This window comes from Phocoena phocoena, chromosome 5 (genome assembly GCF_963924675.1).
Source record: "Phocoena phocoena chromosome 5, mPhoPho1.1, whole genome shotgun sequence".
Taxonomy (NCBI): domain Eukaryota; kingdom Metazoa; phylum Chordata; class Mammalia; order Artiodactyla; family Phocoenidae; genus Phocoena; species Phocoena phocoena.
In genome coordinates, this window is record NC_089223.1 from 100,371,812 (window position 1) to 100,389,476 (window position 17,665).

A 17,665-nucleotide genomic window follows, 5' to 3' on the forward strand; every position below is an offset into this window, starting at 1 on the left:
GAGCAAACCTGAAATCAAAGAGAGTGCCAAAATTTCCCATTGCCCTGAAGGCTTTCCAGCACTCAGCAGGGTCTAATAATTTGAACAAGGGGACCACTTTGGACCTGCAATATTGCAATTTTTGCAGCACTAATGTGTGTAATTTGGGGCAAAGTTTGACATAGGATCAGAAATAAAAGCAGTATGCTGTCTAGAGCTGTTTACCCAACACAACAAATGGACTCTAAGGTATGAGTATGAAATTGGGTTTATCATACATTCTTCACCAGAATCAATTAAGCATTCATCCCTTGCAATATCACCATCTACACATGGCCAAGCTCTCCATTAGAAGTCATGAGAGCCCAAGGTACTTTCAGTGCTTCTCAAAAAAGTTTTAATTTCTTTTAAAATCAGAAGAAATAACAAGCTTTATATCTCAGAAAATATTTAAATAAATAAGAATAATATACTCTTCTTTACACCAATGTAGTCATGCAATATAATTTTAATTTTTAATTAATTAATTCATTTTGGTGAAGGATAGGTCCTATAAAGGCAAAAGTTAGAACTAAACCCTGTAACCACATGTGCCAAGAATACATCTGGTATCGGGAAGGGGATGAAAGTTCTGTTTTCAGCAAAACATCCAATAATCTATTAATCACAGAGGCATGAAACGTTTTCAAGGACATATAGATAAAGTTGGGAGTTGGTCGGGCTGTTGGGGGAGGCGTGTGATGGGTGTGCTGATTGGAAGGAACCACAATCCTACATGTTTTCTGGATATGACCCTCATTTTCTCTCTCACAAGCCGTCTGCTCCAGCTAATTAGCAAGTCAAAAGATATAGAAACAATTCTAGACCTCAGCACAATCAAATTAGAGGAGTTATTTGAGGATACCATTTCCACACAGTGTAATCATACTCTCTTTGTTTTGGTCAAATGAGTGAAAATTATCTTTCAAACCCAACTCCCTCTCCTCTACCCAACCAGCTCTGTGGATGGTGGCATTTCATATCTGCTTTTATCAGTTTTACATGTGATCTTTCCTATGAAGACAGGAACGCACAATCTACAATTAAACAATACCCATCAAACTTTCTATACAGCAAGGACCTTTTACAAACTACATTAGGGGCTTCCCTGGTGGCACAGTGGTTGAGAGTCCGCCTGCCGACGCAGGGGACACACGTTCGTGCCCCTGTCCGGGAAGATCCCACATGCCGCGGAGCGGCTGGGCCTGTGAGCCATGGCCACTGAGCCTGCACGTCCGGAGCCTGTGCTCTGCAACAGGAGAGGCCACAGCAGTGAGAGGCCCGTGCACCGCAAAAAAAAAAAAAAAACCCAAAATATTGACTTTTAAGATGATTCAGCACTGAGAGCCATTAGAGCTCTATCTAAATCAGGACTTGAGAAGTTTATTAAAATTGGATTTTTAACCTGGTCCCTATTTCCTCTGCTTATAAAGAATCCCACTGGACTCCTTAATATTCATGCTATTAACCTGAAAGAGTCAAACGGCCATTAAGGGAGGAAAGGCTGAGGCTGTGCAGGGTAGCCTTACAGATAAAATCAGGTTGAGCCCAGGCAGGTAGAGTGACCGTGGGTCCTGGAGGTGCTCCAAGGAAGCAAGCTCTCTCTTTCTCTCTCTCTCCAACTCCCCTTCTCCTGACCTCTCTCTTCCATCACATATTTGGGGGAAAGTAAACAACCAAAAATACCAAAAACAAACATAAGCAAACTATTCAAGTACAGAGAACATGGGCTAGGAGTCTAAGTTTTACTGGAAGGGTAGCTGCCTTGGATAAATCACTTCCTCCTCTGGTGCCCTCATTACTCCCACTCACTCATGTCATGACTTTAAACTTCTGTGCCTTTTTTTTCTTTGTAAAATGTGGACATCATGGTTTCCAAGAAGGTCGATGAAAGAACAAATGGTGAGGTTCATATCATTCACTTTGTACAGAACCTGGCACAAAAGCCTTGGATGAGTCTCAGCTGGGGGTATTCCTGATTCTTGATCCAACACAGGCCAGTTACTTCCGCTTCCATTTCTTTCCTGCAGCCTTTATCTTCTGCAGGACACAGTCTGAAACTTAACTGATGCCAGTGAGTCCTGGTAAAAATGGGTTCTGTCAGTCTTGTTTCTCCTGAGATAAGATTTTCTTCTCCCTTAGGGCAGTGGCGATCTCTTCCTGAGTACCTGGCATAGTAGTAAACACATACCTACTGGGTGCTCTATAAAGACTTTGATATCTTAGAATATGAGCAGCTGAGAGATCACCTACTAACACCCTCTCATTTTCTAGTTGATGACACTGAGTAAGAAGGTCTTAGGCCACCCATCTGAGAGTGACACCCACTTTTCTAGTTGACTGTTACTGTGTCTCCTATGACCATCCATTCTTACACTGATAGCTTTGAAATGGAAAAATGGAACCACATCTGACCTAAACCCTGACTCCTTCAGGGAAGTTCAGTTTACAATCTTTTTTGAGAGTATACTATGTTTCAGACACCATGCAAGTTTCTGGAAGAGATAACTAAATTGTACTCCCCATGTTCAAAGCACTTCTAACCTAGTGGGGAAGACAGATCTCTAAGCAGATATTTTCAGTACAGTGTTTGTGTTGTTATAGCAGAGCTGAGTTCTGGTGATACATAAACACCTGGATAGAAAACCTAACTCAGGCCCAGAAGAGGTCAGGGAAGGTTGTTCAGGAGAAATGACAAATGTTTTGGCAAAGACAAAAATGCTAAATAACAAAATAACCAATTAACTCTTTCTTAGTTATCTAAGCACAAGAATACTCACCATCGATCAGTGAATGTTGGCTAAAATCAAAAATTGAAAGAAGCTAAAATTCCAGTCCTTAAACTCTTGCCAGTTGCCAGATCTGCTTTGAGTCACTTGGTGCAAGTGAAGCTTGTAACAGAGACTCAAGGCTGGGGCCTGAGGTTCTAGTTCCCTTTTTGGACTTGTAGTGGGGAACTAAGCAGATCAGTTCACCCGACTTTGGCTCCCAGGGTGCAAATGGGATCACTGCCAGCCTCCCTTCACATCTTACAAATGAGTTGCGAAATTCGGACTATGGGCACAAAAGCACTTTGAACTCTTAAGGAAAAGTAATCATGCCAACTTAGTACATCAAAGCCGCTCCCTATTTCGAAGAACTCATGGTCTGTGCAGGGCTTAGCCTCTGGTAGGAGCTTAGGACACCAGTAATTGGCAAGGGTATATCTTAAACTACCACTTGACCCACACAGCCTCATACATGATTTTACACGGCTTCATAGAATAGGGGGGAAAAAGCACTTCTTTTAAAGCTAATGTAAATTTGAATGTTAAGGGTTTTCAAAGTGGGGCTTTCAACTGACTTCGCTTTTTCCAGTTTTACTGAGAAATAATTGACATACATCATTGTATAAGTTTGACATACATCACTGTGTAAGTTTAAGGCACACAGCCTGATGGTTTGATTTACATATATTGCGAAATGATTACGACAATAGGTTCAGCTAACATCCATTTTCTCATATACACATGACAAAAAGTAAGGAAAGAAGAAACAAATGAAGGAAAAAAATTCACTTTGTGATGAGAACTCTTAGGATTTACTCTATTCACAACTTTCCTATGTGCCGTACAGCAGTGTTAATTAACTATGGTCATTATGTTGTACATTATACCTCTGGTACTTATTTATCTTATAACTGGAAGTTTGTACTTTTTGACCACCTTCCTCCAATCTCAGCCCCTAACCACAAGTCTGATTAAAGTGACTTTTTAAAACATATATATATATATATATATATATTTCTTTTTCTTTTCCTCTTTTTTTTTTTTTCAATCTAAAATAGGCATGTCAAAATTAGTCTGGCTCAAAGAAGTAACCAGGGTCATTAAAACCCCTAAAAGCTTATTTTCCAAAATAAGACTTGGCCTTGGCCTCCCAGATGCTACTAGCTTTATTAGACAGCAAGATAATGTTGGTCATTATCTTGTTTTCTATTGTAAAAGGGCACTGGGTAACAGTACGTGAGAAAGGGGTCAATTTCCTACAGCATTAATTACTTAGATGGGAGAGTATTTTTAATCTAAGCAAAGTTAATGAAAGATTTTTTTAAACTTAAAGGACAGATTCGAATTCTTCCAAGTATTTATCTTCCAATATTTAAGATATGGAAGAGCTGCTGAAATTTCATCTAAAATAAATTACTTTGACGCTCACCTGGCATTTTTCTTTTTTTCTTTCCTTCTTTTTTCTCTTTTTCTTTCTTTTTTTTTTTTTACGTGTTTGCTGATCTGCCTTTGAGGGCGACTTGCTTTGGCTCGGCTAGGCAGGAAGCCCAGCTTCCAAGGAGATTCCAACTCCAGGCCCCTGGAAACCTTAAATCTGAAATTGAACTGAAGGCCGGTCTAGTTCTCACACAAAACTTCCCAGCCACAGGAACGCGGGGTAGGGGGCAGGGAGACCTGCTTAATTTCAGAGCTGACATTTGCAATCCTGGTGCACTAGCAAAGGCAGAGCTGAACGCTCTGCGCTCCCCTGGTGAACCGGCATCGGCTCGCGGACGCGAAACCGAAGCTGGAGGGCGTGTTCATGGCGACACGGAGCGCTTGGGAGCCGGCTGCTCGCGCTGATCCTGGGCCGGGGTGCCCAGCCACTGGCGTCCCGGTTGGGCTGCGGTGTGTGAGGATGGCTTCCCCTACTTCCTGGGCGGCGCGGGGAGCACCGACGCCTAAAGAGGGCACCTGCCGGGAAGGAAACCGGCCGTGCTGACGCACGTGGGAGGAGCGCAGGTATCGGGGACCTTGCAAAGCTGGAAAGTGGAGGAAGAGATGGGGTTCGGACCTACCTTTCCCTAGCAAGAGTGACGGAGTAGACAGGACTTCCCAGGTTTGCAGCGACGGCAGAGTCACCCAACCCACAACAGACTCCATCCTCCCGGTAGCGCTGGTCCCCTCCCCAAGCCCCCATCCCCACCCCCCAGCCTCCCGGGACTAAAACCCGAGGAACTGCCGTGTCAGGTGGGCGGGACTGACTCTTTCAATACCTATCGGCGGGAGTCCTCAGCCCAGACCCGCCGCCGCGAGCGCTAAGTAGCTAGCAGGTCACCGAGCGGACCCGACTCGGGGCAGCACCGGCGCGGGCCGGGCAGCAGTGGGCGCTCGCGATCCTCCTCTGCCCAACGCGCTCTCCCTCAGCGCCCGCCTCCTCCGTCCCCTCCTCCCTCTCCTGCCCCTCCTCCTGCCCCTCCCCTCCTCGGGTCTGATAACCTAGCCTCGCGCCTGCAAAGTCCCCGGCTCGCGGGCAGCCACGAACCTCCGCCACTGCCTGGTCTCAGTGGGTGCCTGCGCCCGTGCCTCATCCGCCTGCCCAGGTCGTCCCGAGGCTCGCTCCGCCGGCCGCCGGTGCTCCACGGCGCTGCCCATGGCCAAGCCCGAGAGCCGACTTCGGGCGCCAGACCTGCTGGAAGGTGGCGCGGCTCAGGTGAGTGACGAGCGCGCGAGGCGAGGGCCGTCAGTCTGGGGAGTGGCAAGACGAGGGGCCGTCGAGGTGCCCTGACCTGGCAGCCCGGACTTAGGGCAAGAGCAGAGCCCAAGGTGAGTTGAGGCTGGAGCAAGTGGAGTGTACATTGGGGGAAAAAGGAAGGAGAGGCCAGAGGTTTTCCCATCCTTCTAACCTCCTGACTTGGTCCCTCAGCTGTGCAAGTCTTCAGGGACTGGCTTTTACAGGCAGGTATCCGGGTTCTGATTTGGTGAATTGGATTCTTTTTTTCCCCTTACCCCTTAGCAGAGTCAGGAGGTTCGCTCCTGCCCGAGGCTTCTCTCTAGGACCGACCGTGAGGGGTAGCAGGAGCTCAAAGCGCAGCGGAGCCCGGGTACCACTCTGGCTGAGAACTTGGGGCGCGGATACAGTCAGCAAAAAGTCAGTCTGTTGAGGGAGCATCCAGGGTGGGGAAACCTTGGTCTGGTTTGCTTTTGGAGCGGAGCAGAGATGGGGCATTTCCCGAGGGGCGGGGATGCTCGGGAGGAGAGAGATCGAGGCGACAGACAGTAAGTACCCTTTTCCCCTAATGCCAATTATGCACGGTTCTGATTTTTCGTGTTACTTTCTACTCTTTTTTTTTTTTTTTTCCCTGCATCTGTTTCTATTTCGAGCACCTTGGGTGGTGACGGCAGATGAAGGTGAGGGGAGGAGGGGCGCCAACCTGCGGTGGGAACGCGTAGAACCCGGCTCAGAACCAGGGGCACACTCACGGAGCCTGGTGTCTCCAGGTGCGCCCTCCGAGCCAGGTGGCCGACTGCGCGCTGCTCACCCTTCTGGCCCCTGCCTGTGCCGGGAGCCGGAGGGCCGCTTCCTGAGCCGGCAAAAAAAAAATGGGATGGAGAAGCGAGCGGGGGCAAGAGCTGGGATGCAGGGCGCGGGGTGTGAGGTGTGCTCTGCTCTGCGGACGTTTGCCGGTTCTGTGAGTCTTCCGTCTCATCCCCTCCGCCGGGCGGGAGTCCACGCTTCCTCGCACTCCCTGGCCCCTCTCTCGGGAGGGGATTGCATCCCTCTTCCTCCGCCCTCCACTTTGCAGGACCAGTTGTATCCGTTCCTTGTCTTGCGCGAGTCTCGCTCCTCCCCACAGCGTTGTCCGCCGGCTATTTTTATCCACTACTTCTACAGAGATGCTTTTGAGGGGATTCTAGGGAGGCGACTCCAAATCTACTGCCTTCTCGCTGCGCTCCCCGAAGCGGTGCCCTGCTAGCAGGGAGCAGCCAAGGGATGAGGATGGAGTGCGCCCACTTCTTCTGCAGCCTGAGCTCTCGAAGCCCCGGCACCACCGGCTCGGCTGCTCCGCCCGCCGCTTGCTGCGGGAGCCGATCCCCGGAGAGTTCCTTAGGGCCCGGGCGCAGGTGCTTGACCGACTTTAGTGGCCACAGCCCTTTTACACGCAGGATCCTTTGGGTCCTACACGGGCGTTCTCGCCTTGCCTGAAAATCTTACCTTATTTTGTTAAAATGTAATTACCAACTTCCACTCACGTGTTAATTTCAGGAATTTCATGTTTAAAAAAAAGGAAGGGGAGATAACCCAACTTCTGCCTCTCTGCATTTCTAAATGGGTTTCTAAAACCCAACGCCCCTCCTTTGGCTTTCGGAATTACTGTTGCCTTTTGCTTTCTCAGTAACAATTGGGTGCGATTCGAATAAGCGTGACCCAGTGAAATCTCAGGAGATGGACGCTTTTGCTACAAATCCCCGCGTTACTCTTTGTGTTTCCAGTGCTTAGATTTTTTTCTTTTTTCCCTCCCATAGGATTGCACAAATAACATTGAAATGGACCATTGTGTTACATAAGGTTTCTCCAGCGCTAGGCAGGGAAAGATCAGCTTCTCAAGGAGCTTTTCAGGGCTTCAGTGGGTCCTTTCTAACTCTTTCAGCCGAGTTTGACTGGGATCAGCAACTTCGTGACTAAGCACTCTTAAGTCGAAGCAGTTAATTACGGAGGTAACATCCAGTGAAGATCCCTTATGGAGACATCTTGAGCGGTGTTTCCGGGCTAGAGATCCAGGCTGAAGCTGCGGGCTGTTCAGGGCACCGTAGCTTTAAGATGGGAAATTCTTTGCTTGGGAAACTGGTGAGAAAGTGCTACCTTGAACTTGCAAAGGGCATCAGGAAAAACCCATGGTTCTCAGCTGTGTTGTGGTGTGCTTTGTGTGAAATTTCAAGTCCTCCACTTTGTAGATTTTCAGGAACCCTTGGACTCCACAATATAATTGGGGATGCACTTTTGTGGTGAAAAGAAGAAATCCTCTTACTGGAAAAGTCTGGAGTGCTCCTTGAAGGGAAACACAAAGTGGAAGCTTTTCTTATCTTGAACTAAAATTTGATGGCGAATAGAAAGGGGCTAGGGAGGTGGACTGGCTGATGTAAAATTGCTTGATGGGTAAACAGTGCCTTTCCCAGAACAGGGCATCTACCCAGGGTGGCCCATACCCACAGGGAGTACAGAGTCATTTTCTCTCTATTGAGGCCAGTTTGGAGAGAGGGACAGTAAAAGGTAGTGATGTCCTGATGGAACTGAGCCTGTATTCAGGGTCACAGCTGAGAATCCAGGTTCCAGGGCATGCTTCTAAGCCAGGGTCCTTGTGTGAGAGACAGTCTTGGAGGAGTAAAGGCCTGTGTAAAGGAGTAAAGGCAACTTTGGGGAGTAGCAACTTTCTAACTGCTCTGTGGGAAATGCAGTAACTTTCCAGCTGGTGTTGGAAAAGATCTGGGTTTTTCCCCATCACTTTGATGTAAGTATCTTCCTTCAACCTCACTAATGACCCAGTGCTTCTTAGCAAGGCCAACATTTTCCAGTGGGGAATGGCAAGAGTGCTAGCTGAATTTGGAGCCAGCTTCTTGCCCCAGGACCCTAAGCAAATTATTTTTTAATCTCTGAGCCTCAGATTTTACCTCTGCAAAATAGAGACTGAAAGATTAAAAGTGAGAAATGTATGTGAAGAGCATTTGGGCAGTTCTCAAACACTGGTGAAAAATGTACAAGGTTACTTAATATGCTTTTCCTGCCAATTTCATTTGGTCTATTTTAATGCTAAATTTTATTATAGTTTGTGAATGTCTGTGTGAATTACATATGCTAAACTTTAAATGAGGGAGAGGATTCCACATAATGGACCAGTATCTCCTTGTGATTATGCCACCTGAAATTCACCAGCATCAGGGCTCCTGGCTTTTGAGAACTATTAGTTTCTTGTTTGTAGAACCAGAGTTAAATTTCTGAGTGTTTTTTGGTTTTTTTAGCTTAATGCATTTCCTATGTCTTCAGGAAATATATGTTTCAGGAAGGGCCCTTATATTGATTAACCAAAAAAGGAGGAACTTGCAGATGAGTGTATCAGTTTCAGGAGATGACCTGGGTTTCCCTTGTCTACCTCTGTCATCAACATCAAGTGTCTCTCTATTGCATTTTGGTGTTCAAAAGTTGTCTCCAGGACCTAGCAAAGTGGCTAATACACGCTCGATAAGTTTTTTTTTTTTTTTTTTTTGTGGTACGCGGGCCTCTCACTGTTGTGGCCTCTCCCGTTGTGGAGCAGAGGCTCCGGATGTACGGGCTCAGCGGCCATGGCTCATGGGCCCAGACGCTCCGCGGCATGGGGGAATCTTCCCAGACCGGGGCACGAACCCGTGTCCCCTGCATCGGCAGGCGGACTCTCAACCACTGTGCCACCAGGGAAGCCCTGGATAAGTATTTTTGAAGTGAGTGAATGAACAATTGAACTGAATCTTCACAAGCAACTCCATGCTGTACACAGGCAGATGGCATCATTTCTGTTGTAAAGATTTGGAATCTGCTGATTAGAAAAGTTAATTAATTTTCTGAGGGTACAGAGGATTCCAGATTGGAGTTCAGGTCTGTCTGTTCTCATTCCATTCCTCTGTACTGCCTGTGTTGCCCTCCCTCTCCCATCACCACTTAAAATCTCCTCCTAATCCACAGTGGACTTCTGCATTTTAGAAGGTTCCCAGCAACCAAACACCCTTCTTATTCAGGGGGTACCACCTCCCCTCATGGAGGGACTTTTCCATGGTGGGGTGGGGCTCTTTCTCTGTGTCCACATCTCTGGGCCTTGAACTGGGGCTCAGCTGGATGATCCCACCTGAGACTTGGAATCTCGAGGGACTAACTAAGGGACAAAGGGACAATTGAGCATTTATTTATGACCATGGGTCATGAATCAAGTGGTGTCAGCAGCAGCCTCAATGTCACAGGATGTCCCAGGGATGCCATTCCTATGTCATTATCCTGACGGTCCCTGGTGCCAGGTTCCCTCCATTCCTTTTCATTTCCAAGCTTGGCTTTTCGGCTTCTCATTAATTCCTAGAGGTAACTCATAGTCTTCAAGTAAATTCTTTCTCTGTTTGATTTAGCCAGAATTGTAACCAGCTGATGCACAGCCGTTCACAGTTTGTCTTCAGGCCTGCCTCTGGCATGAAGCATTCTCAGCTTCCTCTACCCACAGGGAATTAAGCTCATAGCTTTTTCAGGCCGTTAGAATAATATTTACTGGGCCATAGTTTGTCAGTTGTTATGTGATACCACCAGAGTTCTAGAAAAATGAATATATTATTCTTCCAAGAAATAGTGTAAACATAACGGAAATAGATCCCAGGGGACATCTTTTCTTTTCTTTCTTTCTTTCTTTTTTTTTTTTTTATGTTACATGCTTTTTGGTAACTTTCCAGCAGGGGTCGCTCACTCAAATGCCTTCAGCAGCCAGGCAAGGAATAGCCTGAGCAAAACAGGCCTGGGAACAATCAGGGTAAAGGGGCGGGGGGCTGCAGCTCTGACCCAGCACACAAGTTGGGACCTCAGGCCCTGTCTTGCCACATCTGTTTTTTTTTGGGGTTCTTTTTTCCAAGATAGGCTGCAAGTTCACAATTTTATGTAGAATCTACTGACTTTTAAGTACCAGCCGGTAATTCAAAGCAATTCTATAGGTAGGCCTCCTCATCTATATCCCACAGGCCTCCAATTTATGGCCTCTGGGTTCTGGGAATAGAAAAGAAATTGGTTGGAATATGAGGCTAAGTAAAATCAGTTCTTGGGAGTATTGAGGCAAGGGTATGTTGGGAGTGTAGTGTAGACAGTGCTCCAGTGAGTTAAGTTTCATGTCTACAGAATTTGTGTTTGCGGTATTCCTTTTCCTTGTCCTGTAAGCAGTTACACCAATTGCATTTATCCCTTTAACATATGTTTATTGAGTTCCAGTCATGTACCAAGAGTTGTTCTTCTCATTGGTGACACAGTAGGGAATAAAACAGAGGGAAAGCCTTGCCCTTCTGCTTGTCTTCTAGTGGAAGAGACAGGTAAAAGCAAGATGGGTAAGGACAATCTATCCTAGATTAGATCGAGATGTGCTAAGAATAAAAATAAATCAGAGGAAGTATCAGGGTGCTGGGGTAAAACCTGCGGCAGGCGGGGCAGGAATCTCCAAGTTCAGTCTCTGACTCAGCATAACCAAAGTCAAGTTTCACTGTCGGAAATAAAAGATTTTGGGGTGTGGGAATTTGGACCCTGGATTATATTCTGGGAGTCGCTATTGTGGGTAAACCCCTAATAACAGACTGTTATCTTAATTTTAATGAAATCAACTATTGAGCCCATTCATTGAGTGTCTAGCAGGTGCCAGGCGCTGGATTAGGTGCTAGAATCCACTAACAGACAAAACCAATCAAGGGACAGTCCTCAAGGAAACTGTAGACCAGCATGGAAGACATGAATAAATGATAGCAAAAGAGTAGATGGCGAAAGTGAGCAAGGAGGGTGGAAAGGGTATCATAACTATTGAGTTTTGACATTCGGAATGCTGGCATTCAGCATCTTTTTAATGGAGCATCTGATATGTGTCAGGAACAGTTTAGGTCTGTGCTTCTCAACCTATTTGAATCCTGGACCCCATCATCAGTGAAGATTTTTTTAAAGCTTTTTTTACTTGGCCATGACATTTTGTGTGATTACCAAATTTCATTTTGTGTCAAGAAAACAAAGTATTTAAAAAATCTGTTCTAAGTGTGAAATGTACTTATGATTTTTGAAACTCTAGTACACCCTCTCCCCAGTCGGCCCAGCCATTGACAGTGACTGTTGTTGCCAGGGAAGTTGTGCAGAAAATTAAAGAAAATAGTTCTTGTTCTTGAGGAACTTACAGTTTAGTATGGTAGTCAGATAAATTAGCAATTTTTTTTTTTGCATATGAGCTGAGAAATGCATCCTGTTTGAGCCTTTGCCTGTGTCATCAGGTAAGCCTGTCCTTGAGAACACCTTCTTTACAATCACCCTATTTATTTCTCTCATTGCAGTACTCGCTCCCACAGCATGGTTTTGTAGCCATAATGTTTATCTGGAGTCCTCTCATTACTTCATTGGTTCACTTGCTCACTATCTCTCACGCCCCCATCAGAATATGCACCCTGTGTGAGCAGGCATCTGGAGGCACAGGCTTGTTTCTCCCACCAGCTTCCAGAACAGTGTGTCTGGTTCCAAGTAGTTGCTCAGAAAAGAAACAAGAGGCAACATTTCTGCCTGGGGGAATTAGGAAAGGCTTCATGGGGGAAAGAGAAAGGCTTGCAGAGAAAAGCCAAAGAACGATGATGATACAAGATAATCAAAATATGGCCCCAAGCCCTAGGTGCGATCTCATTTGTCGGTTTTAGGGATTCCTAGTGTGGTCAGCCCAGGTGAAGAGCTGACATGCTAAATACAAACCCTTCCCTGATTAGATCCTGGCAGCTCCAAAGCACTCTGGCATGAAAAGAATGAAAACGATTAAAAAAGACTGAAAAAAATGGAAAAAGAGAGAAAAGAGTGAAAATGATAACTCTTTACTTCCATCTAGTATGTTAATACCCACTGTCTCCTTTTTCTTGTGTACCCAGTCCTTCAAGGCAGACAGGGAGCTCTTAGCATCTTCATTTTGTATTTAAGGAAACCAAGGTCCAGGAGCGAAGCGACTTTTCTTAGATCCTCAGAACGAAGGCAGCAGACCCTGGATCCAGGGCTGTGCTTCTCCGCCTGCAGTGAGCAGATCGCTCAAGGTGGAGACTGGTTAAATCCCTGGAGGACTGAGTTTTCTATAAGCGAAGAAATATATTTAGATTTCAAACATTCACGTCTCCTTTGATTCGTTAAGAACTTCCATTTCAGCACTTTCTGAGATGTGTTTTGTGTCTTGTTGAATTTCCCCTAGAATTCTGCAGATTAGGTACACCCTGCAATAGGGTTGCTTTATGTAAATGTCTTCACTCTTTAGTTTAGGAGAGTAAATCAGAGTCCTGCATCAGCAGTTAAAATACAGTGGGAGAAAGGTGATTGCAGATGCAGCTGAAATAAAAAGGCATGCTCTTTTAGCTGTGCTCAGAAAAATACATACTCAAGTGGCATGGAGTGAAAGCAGGCTGGCACTGTCTCTGGAAAACTCACTTGCACTTGATGTAAATTACGTCTTCAACCAGATTTTTCCCAGTGTCGGGGACAGGAAGGACAGAAAAGGTGTCAATTACAGATTTCTGGGATTAGATTTCGGAGTTATTCTTGAGGTGGAAACAGCATGGCTTTTGAAGTCATGTCTGTTGGCATTTCTGATTCCCCTCCTTACTGATTGTATCACCCTGAGAAAAAGACAGTTTTTCTGGGTCTCAGATTTTTCAACATTCTAATGAGGATTAAAAGAGATTGCCCATATCAAATGCCTAGTGTAATGCTCAAGAAAACTTATATTCATCTTATGCAGAGTTGCCTGATTTAACAAATAAAAATACAGGACACCCAGTTAAATTTTAATTTCAGATAAATAGCATATACTGTTTTAGTATAGGTATATCCCAGATACTCAATATTAACACATGATTGATTGTTTTTTCTGAAATTTAAATTTAACCGGAAGTCCTATATTTTATTAAGCATCTCTATTCTTGCAGTGAGAGTTCTGGGTGATGCCTTTGGTGAAAGTTCCAGAGCTGTAGGCAGTTACAGAGGGGAGAATACAGTAATTTGGAGGTGAAATGACTTAGCCAGGGTTCCAAGGAGAGCAGGAAGGGCTGTTTTCTCTGATGAGCTTAGCAACAGATTAAACCAAGGCAAGCTTACTTGTTTGCTAAAAGAAGCAGAAGAATTGTGGACAAGTCAGATCTCTGAGTGCATTTAATAAGTTAGTCAGATATCTCCCATGCATGCACCAGATTATTCCCAATCCCTTTGGGAAGAAGGTATTTTAATCCCGTGAGGCTACCAGGGGAGCATTCAGTCCGCTAACGTAGCACATGATTCAACAATATTGCTCCGAGCTCATTTACTGCACAGGGCTGGAGTTGGAACTACGAGGCACACACAAGGGTTCCACTGAGTACACTGAAGGAATACTTTGTGCTTTGAAAACTCACACCTGCAATGTCTCCCTCGTCTGATGAATCCAAAGCTCATAAAACGGTGAGAGGGCCTTTCAGACCCGCTCCTCCCAAGTAGATGAACTCAGGTTATGAATTGAGTCTGAGATCTCCCCAGGACTGCTAGAATATGTTATTCTGAGGATGGCCATGAAAATGTGTTTCCATTTCAAGTAATAACCTGCTGGGGAATTCAATAAGCAAGACTTTGGCTGCCGGTAGACTTTTCCCAAGCAGAATTTAATGCTTTCTTCTATAGTGAGATACTGCTCATGCCAAAATAATCAGTTTCTGTTGCAGCTTATATTACTAACTCCTCATTTAACCTGAGCTGCTTACTAGCATTATGTTTATATGGAATATGGACCAGAAAGAAAGCAAAGGGGCATGTTGGTGAGGATGCAGCCTTAATCAGCCAGAGAGATCTGGTTAGATCTGCTTTGCTACTTCTTGGCCATGCAGTAGGAGGTGTTACTTCCCCTCCCTAAGCCTCAGTCTCCACATCTTCAAATTGGGCACAATTAAAATTATAGCAGAGGATTGCTTCGTGCGCATTAAACCAAATAAGCAATGTCAAGCATTTACATGGTGCCTGGCTCATAGTCAGCCTTTTAAAAAATGTTGTTAATAAGACGACAAAAGAAAGCAGTGTAGACCTTGAGATTGCAAACTCAATGTCATGTCACAGAGACCATGGACTGAATCTCATGCATCATACTCATGGGAGACTCTCTGAGTCTTTTGCCCTTTGTTTCTTTAGTCTTTATTTATATAATCCGTACAGATCTTATTATTTCATTTTCTGGGCCAATAGCTTAGAAGCAGTAATGTAGAAAAAGTTTTACTGTTAGGGGAAGACACAAAGTACAGAGAGTGAAAGGGAGGGAGGAAGAACCTGGGGAAGAGGGAGGGAAGAGAAGAGAAGGGAGAGAAGCAGGGCAGAAAAGGAATGTAAGAAGACAGAGGATTTGAAGCCCAGGGAAGTGCAGTAACATCTTGTAACAATAAGTCCCTGGTTAAATCCCATCCCGAGGTAGTCATTTAAGTAAATGCCACTCCCTCTCCCTCTCCCAAGTCTTCTCAGTACCCCATCTTAATACTTATGACCTTGAGGGAAGGACTGCAAGAACTGTAATGGTGAAACTGGAAAGAGTGTGGAACGTGATGGAAATAGAGAAACTGGAACCTTTCCCCCTGCTCTGTAACAGCATAAAGTCCTAGATGACAACTGAACACAAGGGAACCCAGTGACATTGTGTGGAGGACACAGCCACCGTGCCCATCTTGGTCCTCCTCTTGCTGCGAGGGGTGGGTCTGTTATTTTGGGTTTAGTTTTACATTTCCCTTCATTAAACATGGACTCTTATTAGAGAGAGTTTCAGTGTGGCATCTCTCCTGCCCCTATTTCTCCCTGTGAAATGGTTCCCTCCCTTCTGATCTTTAAGCACTTTCCACACCACACATCAGAGGAACTGACCTTTTCTGGGGGGACAGGTCGGTCCTCCTCAGTTGTTCAGCAAGCTGGGAGCATCCTCGGGGCCAGAGCACTCTGGAGGTCACGAAAAAGAACTGTCCCTGCTCCAAAAGGTAGTGTATTATCTGAGGTGTTTGACATTGGGAAAAATGATTTTGTTTTTCCCAACCTTGGTTGCCTTGTTAAATGGAATTATACTTCATGGACCTTTTGCTGCTAGAATCACATTTAATAACATATGTGAAACATTGATTTGAGAGTCTGGACCAAGGAAGTGTGTATAATGCCGCACTTAGTAGTGATCATTAGCTTTTCTTGCTGGTAAGCCTGATTTTGTGTGAAAAGCAGATCAAGAATGTTATTAAGACTCTAGCTGTGTATTGCCTTCCAGTTCACCTCCCACTTCCGCTGATCTCTGTCTAGGTGGTGAGAAGCCCATGGTGGCCCCAGCAGCCTCCCTCATCCCTTTGCTCTAACATAGGAAGGGAGCAAGTTTGGGGAACTCTTTTAATTGGGGAAGGAAACCTTTCTCAAAAGCCTGCAGAAGATTCCCCGTAGGTCCCATTAGCCAAAAATTTGCCCACAGGTTAGAATTACAGAAGGAGAAACTAAGGCACAGACATTTGAAACTGTGGAAGAGGCCAATTAATCGAATATGGTCATCCCGAATTGATCCCTCTTGCCTTTGAGCAACTATTACATTTATGTTTGTATCTTGCAATTGGCAATGGATCCTGCTCTGCTTCATATCATCTTTTATTTCTGTCTTCAGCTGAAATACAAATCTTGTATTCTCCTGGTTATGCTTTTCTTTCCCTCCCCAGCTCCATAACTTTTACAACCATTTGCATCTGCAGTATTTCTCTATGTTAATTTCTCCAGCCCTGACCCGAACAATCTTTACAAAACACAACTATAATCAGGTCCCTGCCCTGTCCCTTGATGAAGAATGTCCCATGGATCCCCGTGATTTACAGTATTAGTGTTTGAGTGCGGGACACTTAAACATAGATGAGATCTCGGCTCAGCCATGTTGCTACATCACAATATCCCTTTGGGCAAGGTAATCGTCTCTCTAAACCTCACATACTCTGTGATTTTTAATTATGGATTTTTTCATACACTTATTTAATGTTTAATCTGTTCCAGTAGATTAAATCATAGGAGGATGGAAGCTACCACCCTGGATCAATTCTGAACCAATGCCTGGTAGGCAGTTGGCACCCAGGAAATAACTGTTGACTAGAAAAACCTAAGAACCCAATATATTCTGTTTTTAATTCTGATTTGTCAGGATTAAATGTGGTGGTGCCTAGGGAACATTTAATGCTCAGAGTGGGTGCTCAAAACCTAGTTTTTCTTTTGCTGTTTTGTTTTTTTTAAAATATAATTATAAGTAATGATGCAATTCAAATCCTGCAGCATGGGATTCACATTCTAGTCTTTCAAGCCTCGTCCTTCACCATCCTCTGTTCTGACACACACCTTGTGTTCTGACCACAGGACTGCCCATTGTTTCCCCAGATAAATCAGGAATGTGGACATTCCACCCTTTGCCCATGCTGTTCCCTCTGACAGCCTCCCCCCCTTTTCTTTAAATTAATTAATTAATTTATTTATTTTTGGCTGTGTTGGGTCTTCGTTGCTGCACACGTTGCTGTTGCTTTTTGGGCTTTCTCTAGTTGTGGCGAGCGGGGGCTACTCTTGGTTGCGGTGCACAGGCTTCTCTTTGCCGTGGCTTCTCTTGTTGCGGAGCATGATCTCTAGGCACGTGGGCTTTAGTAGTTGTGGCACATGGGCTCAGTAGTTGTGGCTCGCGGGCTCTAGAGCGCAGGCTTAGTAGTAGTGGCACATGGGCTTGGTTGCTCCGTGGCATGTGGGATCTTCCCGGACCGGGGCTCGAACCCATGTCCCCTGCATTGGCAGGCAGATTCTTAACCACTGTGCCGGCAGGGAAGCCCTTCCCCCTGTTTTGAGCTCCAGACTCTGTCCTTCCCTTAGGTCTGTCCTGGATGCTCTCCAACCACCACACCCCCCAGCTCCATCCATAATAAATAACGTGCATGTGGCAGCTCTGCGGCTCTCTCTCTTCCAGGCACAGAGTAGGGTTGCATTTTTCCTATCTGAAGATTAGATGGCCTTGTGACTTGGTGTGGGCAGTGAAAGCAAGCGGAAGTGAAGTGTCACTTCCTGGAGCTTGAAGGGCCAGCTGAGGTTTTGTGCATTTTCTCCCCACTCTGGCGTGATGGCCTGCACTGTCTTTCTA

At 45.4% G+C, this 17,665-nt stretch overlaps 1 protein-coding gene across 1 annotated transcript in view; it reads left to right on the forward strand.

Moving 5' to 3' along the window:
* The first annotated feature begins 5,251 nt into the window (after positions 1 to 5,251).
* The window catches only part of HS3ST1 (heparan sulfate-glucosamine 3-sulfotransferase 1), a 30,055-nt gene continuing 17,641 nt past the window's right edge, over positions 5,252 to 17,665 (forward strand). The window contains exon 1 of the mRNA XM_065878020.1: positions 5,252 to 5,478. The gene's annotated coding sequence lies outside the window, so the exon portion shown is untranslated. The remainder of the gene's footprint in view (positions 5,479 to 17,665) is intronic.